This window comes from Lissotriton helveticus, chromosome 8, assembly GCF_964261635.1.
Source record: "Lissotriton helveticus chromosome 8, aLisHel1.1, whole genome shotgun sequence".
Taxonomy (NCBI): domain Eukaryota; kingdom Metazoa; phylum Chordata; class Amphibia; order Caudata; family Salamandridae; genus Lissotriton; species Lissotriton helveticus.
In genome coordinates, this window is record NC_136069.1 from 646,148,239 (window position 1) to 646,156,640 (window position 8,402).

The 8,402-nt window shown below is 43.3% G+C and overlaps 1 pseudogene; it reads left to right on the forward strand.

The window, feature by feature from the left end:
- The first annotated feature begins 578 nt into the window (after nucleotides 1-578).
- LOC144771735 (arf-GAP with coiled-coil, ANK repeat and PH domain-containing protein 2 pseudogene) lies at nucleotides 579-2,882 on the forward strand (annotated as a pseudogene).
- The last annotated feature ends 5,520 nt before the right edge of the window (nucleotides 2,883-8,402 follow it).

Genomic DNA, 8,402 nt, shown 5'->3' on the forward strand with positions numbered 1-8,402 from the left:
TTAGCAGACAGGAATCCCCTATTGACAAAGACTCTGGGGAGCAGGAGTCTCTGTGGTTGCAGATACCTTCCTTTACACTCGACCTTTGTGACCTGATAATAAAAAACACCCCAGGTTTGCTTATTTACAGGAAAATAACTAAAGACCACTGGGGTTTATGTACGAGGCCCTTGCGCCACTTAAGCGTCACAAAAGTGGTGCAGGGGGTTGTACATCTGCCCCCACTGCCTCCAATGATGAATTGCCTTATTGCTGAAAATGCAAATACATTGGTGGAACCCTGCCGAGGACGACATTCCGATTCTATAATTGTGTCTATGACGCTCGGACTCTTGCATTGTTGTCCGTTGTCTATGTCTATGTGCGTATCTAGGAGACTGGATTGTCTGCCAGCAGGGACAGTGTTCAGAAGTGGAGGACGCGCCGAGGGCTGAGAGCTGAGAGGTGGGCGCTGGGCCGCGGTGAGGCAGGCTGAAGTGTGACAGACTTCAACTGCTGTGCTCAGATCCCCTTATCTTGCTGCTGCCTCCTTATTCCTGCCCTCACCTTGATCACCCGAGAGGGGCCGAGGCCACAGCATGAAGGTGACCGTCGATTTCGAGGAGTGCTTGAAGGACTCTCCCCGTTTCAGAGCCGCTTTGAAGGAGGTTGAAGGTGATGTGACGGGACTGGAAGTGAAACTTGATAAGCTTGTTCAGTTATGTAGTGGCATGATTGATGCAGGCACGGCCTTTTGTGCTGCCAACAAGCAATTTATGAATGGCATTCGGGACCTGGCACAGTATTCAAGCCAGGATGTGGTGATTGAGTCTAACTTGACGAAGTTTTCAGACTGCCTCCAAGAAATGATCAATTATCACACAATCCTGTTTGACGAAGCTCATAGATCCATTAAAACACAGCTCCAGATATTTATTAAGGACGATCTTCGAAAATTCGAAGATGCAAAGAAGCAGTTTGATAAGGTCAGTAAAGAAAAAGAAAACGCACTAGTTAAAAATGCCAAAGTTCAAAGAACAAAACTGCACGAGGTGGAGGAGGCAACAAACCTCTTAATCGCAAAAAGAAAATGCTTCCGGCACATAGCTTTGGACAACGTCCTTCAAATCAATGTTCTACAGTCAGAGCGGAGGACTGAAATTTTAAAATCGATGTTATCCTTCATGAAGGCACATCTAGGCTTCTTCCACCAGGGCTACGATCTCTTCAGTGAACTTGAACCGCACATGAAAGAGCTTGATTCACAGTTGGATCGGCTTGCTGTGGATGCAGCAAAGCAGAAAAGGGACATGGAACAAAAACACTCCACTATTCAGCAAAATGATTTCATCAACGATGATCTCGGACTTGAATACAATGTTGATACTGCTAATGGCATTGTAATGGAAGGATATCTCTTTAAAAGGTCCACTAATGCCTTTAAAACTTGGAACAGGCGCTGGTTCTCAATACGAAACAACCAACTGGTATATCAGAAAAAAATGAAGGATAACCCCACAGTGGTTGTCGAAGATTTACGGCTCTGCACAGTTAAACACTTTGAAGACATAGAAAGACGTTTCTGCTTTGAAGTAGTCACACCAACAAAGAGCCGCATGCTACAGGCTGACTCAGAAAAGCTGCGACAGGCATGGATTAAAGCTGTCCAAACCGGCATTGCTACAGCATATAGAGAAAAGAGTGATGAGACAGAGAAGCTGGATAAGAAATCTCCACCTTCCACAGGAAGTCTGGACTCTGGCAGCAAGGTGGAAGAAAAATTAGTTAAAGGTGAAAGCGCCTTACAGCGGATTCAGTGGATCGCTGGAAACTCTGTCTGCTGCGATTGTGGTCTGGCGGATCCGCAATGGGCCAGCATCAACCTTGGAATCATCCTGTGCATTGAGTGCTCTGAGATACACAGGAGTCTTGGGGTGCACATTTCAAAAGTAAGGTCGTTAACGTTAGATACATGGGAGCCTGAATTACTAAAGCTGATGTGTGAACTGGGAAATCAAGTTATTAATCGAATATATGAAGCTAAATTGAAAACCCTTGGAGTAAAGAAGCCAGACAATGAAAGTCCAAGAGTGGAAAAGGAGGCTTATATCAGAGCAAAGTACATGGAAAAGAGGTTTGTGAACCAGGACTGCGTTGCTTCACACCCTCCTGATGGACAGAAAAGGCCTTATTCCCAGTGCAAGAACGAAGACCTCAGTAGTTCTGAGAAGTCCCTGGCATCACAGGATCACTTTCCAACATCTTCCAGAAGTTCAGTGAAAAGCAATGACAGTGTAATCCACTTCAGTTCAGAAGGCATTCGAGAACTTCTTGCCTCTATTGTATCCTCAAAGAAGTTGCATGAACCAGTCCTAGAAGTTGAGAAGCGAGATTCTTCAGTATTTCAGGATTCGAAAAAGTTTCATCCAGGGCTGCACCTTTATCGAGCTGCGTATGAGAAAGGCCTTCCTGATATGGCAGAAGCATTGGCACATGGTGCAGATGTTAACTGGGTGAATGAAGAGGAAAACAACGCAACACCCCTCATTCAGGCTGTGCTTGGGGGTTCTTTGGTCACCTGTGAGTTCCTGCTGCAGAATGGTGCCAATGTTAATCACATGGATCTGCATGGCAGAGGACCCCTGCATCATGCTACTGTTTTAGGGCACACTGGGCAAGTCTGCTTATTTCTGAAACGTGGGGCAAACCAGCACACCAAAGATGAAGAAGGAAAATGCCCCTTGACTATTGCACTTGAAGCTGCAAATGCTGATATTGTAACACTGTTACTGATGCAGGAATCTGAAGGACTATATGGACAGCCAGGTGACGAGACCTACCAGGACATATTCCGTGATTTTTCACACATGGCATCCAATGATCCTGAAAAATTAAACCGTTGACAACCATCCCGTACACCAAAGTTTTGAAAGATGTGGAGGAGAAAAGTGCACCCTTGTCCTCACCCACACCTGGTGCTTCCGGAGTAAAGTGCCTGGTCCCTGGCTCTTTACCTGACGGGAACATTAGTTTAAGTACCGAACAGTCTGGGACCTCCTACAGCATTTGATTGACACAATGAATATAGGGTCCTTTATATGCGGAAAGACACCACAGTGCACCAGAAATATGGATACCTCAGCAGCCAGTCTAGCAAAGTACTCCTTGGTTTAAATGTATCAAGTTACCACATGGTCTGACTGTCCATGTATTTCACCTTGTGGTACCTCGGCGGAAGGATACACAGATTTGAAGGCTTCTCATTGTAAATCCTAAGTGAAGCAGATGCCATGCTATGTAGTATATGTCAATTCTGGCGTCTGTTTTCCATGTAAAACACACACCAGTTCATGTTCTAAAATTGTTTATACTGTTATTCTAGACGGCAGCTTTTGAATATCTAATTGTAGTTTTCATGTCCTAGTCAACAATGACTAGCTTGCCATTTCAATTTCTTAGCTTCAATAATAGAGGTATCAGTTTTAAAAGATACATTTGGCACATGGTTAAATGGGCACCATGTAGCATTCTCGTTTAGGAATTTATTTACCCATTTTTTAAATTCTTTAATATTGTGAACGGCATGCAAAGTACGAGGTTTTCAGAATCCTTGTTAGCACCTTACTTGGATATAATGAATGTAATTCTTGGAACCAAATCAAGAAATTGCTAGGTGCATGTGTATCCAAATAGTGCAAATTCAATTGAGTCACTTATCAGGTGCACATAAGTTCTAGTTCATCCGTACAGTGCTCCCACAGTGGGATTATTGTAACGTAATCGATTTTTCCAAAAACATTGCACTCCATGCACCTTCTCTTGAAGCATCTCCAGTAGCAACAGCCTTTCTTCGTACCCATGTCATTTTGTTCGCCCATTAAATGCAAGTCAAGTCTTACACAAAAAAATGTAAATAAATTAGAACAGAATTTTACCATTTTCAAAAAGGTATAGCAATGTTCTTCCAACTTGAAGGGAAATGTTATGCAAACAAATGTATGTACATAGTTTACTTCTTGAAGAGACCGAAATCAATAAAAACTTTTTGTTTTGAAACAGTAATTTCCAAAAATAATATTAATTTATTAAGTTCAAACTGGTAATTATGAGCATTTAAGTGGTATACGATTTGCAAAGAGTGTCGAGTTTCGTGTTGATTTCTACACTTTTAAAGCACTTAGGCGTAGTTAATTCGCTGCATGAATTTGGGGGTTGTCAATATGCCCCTCATTTACAAGAAAATGATGCAGCGTTGCGCCGCAAGCTGTTTTTGCTGCGCAGAGCTGCACAATTTTCAAAGCATATGGATGCATTGTGTTGACAACAATGCAATGCATGCGTGTGCTTTCCCCTACGCTGGCACACAATTGGCTGCCACGCCCCAGCGCAGGCACCCTTGAGTCATTTTTAAGGGATGCCTGCATTGTGGCGATGATTGTTTTTGTGCAGGAAGCCCAAAAACAATCAGTGATGACATTTCCTCTTTCTATGCATGCTGTAGAATACAGCATGCATAGAAAGAGAATAGAACGAGGAGAAATAAAAGTATTTCTCCTCTTGCACCACTCCTACCCCTTCCCTAGTGAGGCATAGGATTCTGACGCATTCCCAGCTTTTCAAAACTGTAAATCTAGGAATGTGTCAAGTTGCATGGATGTTGCGTGGAAACATCCACAACAACACCCATGGAATGCCCCTTTCATCCGGAGTAATGTGTGAAAGGAACTCATATTTACAAGGTCATGAAATATGACACTGGGTAACTTTACGTGGCTTGTATATATGGGCAGGCACACTGTGCCGCCGGTGTGTTAAAAAAAGTGACGCACCAGTGGCGCAATGACCTTGTAAATGAGGCCCTATGTTTGCAGTGTCTTGTATACTCTTGTGGATTCTACATTGAAATCTTAATCATGTGTCTTCCCTTTTAGGAAAGAAAGCTTTGCAAGTAAAAAACATTTGTCACAGTTTTATAAAAAAAAATTGGATCTGAAGAACCTATGATCAAGCCAAATGTGGAATTCAGAATGCATCCACTCACACAAAAACCCTACTGCCACAAACACCTTTGTGCACATGTACATGTAGGATCAAGCGCTGTGTACACGGTGGCCAAGCTAAGTGGGCACCACAGGCTGAATGCAGGAAGGATGCAAGGATTTTTTAGCACTCACTCCAGGAAACATAGGGCCTCATTTATAAGCCCGTTGTGGTGCTGGTGCATCACTATTTTAGAAGCACGAGTGGTGCAGAGTGCCTGCCAATATTTACAAGGCTGCATAAAGTCACCTTGCATGACTTTTCATGGCCATGTAAATATGGGACCATTTTACCCATTATTAGTGAAAAGGGCAGTCCATGGGTGTTGCTGCGGGTGTTCCCAAGCAACATCATGGAACCTGACACATTCACAAATTTACAAAATGTCGTAAACCTGGGAATGCTTCAGAATCCTACGACTCTCCAGGGGCAGTGCAGAAGTGGCACAAAGAGAAGAAATACTTTTGTTTCTCCTCGTTTGTTGTTCTTTCTATGTGTGGTGCATTTTGCAGCATACATAGAGGACCAACCCGCCTTTAGTGATTTTTTATCTTGCACATAAACAATCATCCCTGCAACACAGGCACCCTTACTCCATGGTGTCAGGGTGTCTAAGTTGGTGTATGGCTGCTATTTGTGCACCAGCGCAAGGCAGGACAGGAATGTGCCGCATCTTGTAGATACAATGCATTCCTGCCCTTTTATTTTGACTCACGACAGCACTGCAGGAATACTTGCTATGCTGCTGTGCATCAAAATTTAGTAAATGAGGCACTAAGGGAAGTTTTTTAGCTAATGCCCCCCACTTATACTGTAAAATTGCATCCTTCCTTCTATCGGTAATTTGGCTCCATCACCAGAGGCTCCATTCTTCTAGTGTCATTTTATGAAAGCACTGGCCCTGTCAACATAAAGAAAATGCAGGAACTGGTCAGAGGGAGGAAGTACAATCTTCCTGAGGCAGGGAACAATAAGAATGCTGAACTGTGAACATCAAAAAACATTATTCACATTACCAGTGGGTTGCTATAATACTCAGTAGTTCTTCCTAAATTTAGCAATATTAGAACTGATAAAAAGTACAAACATCATTCAGTGGTGCAAGGGGTAACCATGGTCCCTATTCCACTTCTCGCACCCTTATGGTTATCTCTTCCTCTCAGAGCAGTGACAGCCTAAAAACGTAGAAAAATGCATTGACTGACTTGATATTTCCTTGCCACAGTGTTTTTTTTTTTCTTTTCGTTTTTGTCCTCATACGCCACTTCCACCTCTTCGTATCTTATAGCGCCCATTGGTGGTATTCAAGCTCAACTGTGAGAGGTTGATTCCTACTGCTTATGCTACAGACCTACAAACTTGAAAGAAGTTTGGTAAAGGTGGAGTGTCGCGGCCGAATCTGTTGCAGGGAAGCATATAGGTTTCATTAAACCTCCAAGAGCATCCGAAGTGACTTAATCATCGAACGTTATTCACTCCCATCTTTGAAACCAGCAACTATAACTCCCAATTCCCTCACCCGTAGTGATTTAAAAATAAGTTCCAAAATTGGTGTTTCCTATTGTTTTGCCCAGCCATATCCAGTTTAGCTATTGCTCTCATAGCTCTAGTCCACATTAATACTGTCGGGGGTTCAGACGCAATCCAAAGTTTACATATTTCTCTTCGAGCAATCAAGATAGCATAGAAAAACAGCTTCGTATTATCATTAAAGCCCTTACCTTGTATATCCAATCTACCCGAGATGATCTGTTCAGGGCTTACCGTAATTTCTAGCTCCAATATTTTTGAAAGCACTTCACTTACGGCTGCCCAAAACTCTTGAATCTCTGGGCATGTCACGAACATATGAATGTCATCTTCATTTGGGCTTTTACACTTTGGACATAGCACCGTGCCCCCATCTTTGAATTTCGCAAGTCTCTTTGGGGTCCAGTATGCCCTGTGGAGAGTGAACAAGTGATTCCTCCTTAAATTTGCAGGTTTCACCACTTTATATAGAATCAACATATCTACTTGCCATTGTTCTTCTGTTGCGATCCTCGGCAAGCACTCTCCCCACAGGAACTCTGGAAGTAAAAAGGGACCGTCCTCCATTTCCACTATTTCCCAATACCACGTTGCCACTTCTTTCTTCATTCGAATGTTCGAGACCAGCTTTTCTTCAAACTCATTGTGTCGTCCCATTAACTTTCCCTTACCTATTACCCAGCTTTGTATCTGCAAATATTTAAATTTTGCAAAATTGCGACCCCAGAGTTGCTCACAAACTGCCCATGGTATCAAGGCACCTTCACAAAGCAACTCCCCCCAGACCTGTGGGCCTTCTAATTTTAACGCCCTTGCTAAAGCATCTTTCGTCCAACTTGGGGCCCCCGGGCCCTCCCAAATTGGTGCAGCCATGCTAAAATATGGGATTTTTGTCACGCGCCTAATACGATACCATGCCGTGGCTAGGTCTCTTAATACCTTCAGTCTGACTTTTTTGAAGTATTTTGGATCCACGGCATGGTATCGTATTGCCACAGTGTTTGATGAATGAATGAAAGTAGCAAGGACGCAAGTTCTGCTACTGCTGGTAGGATTTGAACCACTTTTGAGTTCTGAGAGTTCTAGCTGCCTTTATTAGCCTGCCTGTCTCATACAGTTTTTTCACCTCTCCTTGAATATTTGGAGGTTAAAACCCCTGCACTGCAGCCTCTATGGTTTAAATCAAGAAAGACTACGGGGTTAAACGGAGAAGAGAGAGGTATGACGAAGGCTGAGTGTCCTTGAAAGTGTGAATGGATGCACCAATGAGGGGGAGAAGGTATGTATGTCTTGTGATATTGGCGGGAATGTATGCATATTTGATAGTGAGGGGTATTTGTGTGTAAGGCACATTTATTTGTGTATGTGGCAGTGCTTGAAATAGGCTGAGCTTGTGTTACTGATGGGAGTGGAGTGTGTGCATATGTCAGTATTTATTTGCTCGTGTTTGTGTGTTGAGAACACACGATAGAGAGGGGTGTGCTCATTTGGCAGTACTCATGGAATTCACATGTGTTGAAAAGCAAGGGGACATTGAGAAGCTGAAGAACATGCACTTGACCCGCAAGAGTAGTTTGTAAAGCAGTGTCTGTGAAAGAGTATATAAGTTGTGAGTGTATGTGTCAATGAGGGTGAGATGTATGCATGTGGCAGGGTGGAGTCAGAAATGTGTATGGGATATTAAGGTGCACGTGTAGTAACAGGCAGGGTGGTGGTGTGTTCACAGAGCAATGAGGGGAAAAGAGGTGTGTGGTTTGAGGGAGAGCTGTGTGACTAAGGACCAAGAGAGCACAAAGGTGAATGAACTGGGAAGTTGAAAGGCAAAGGTACAGGGATGTAGGCCATGAGAGCAC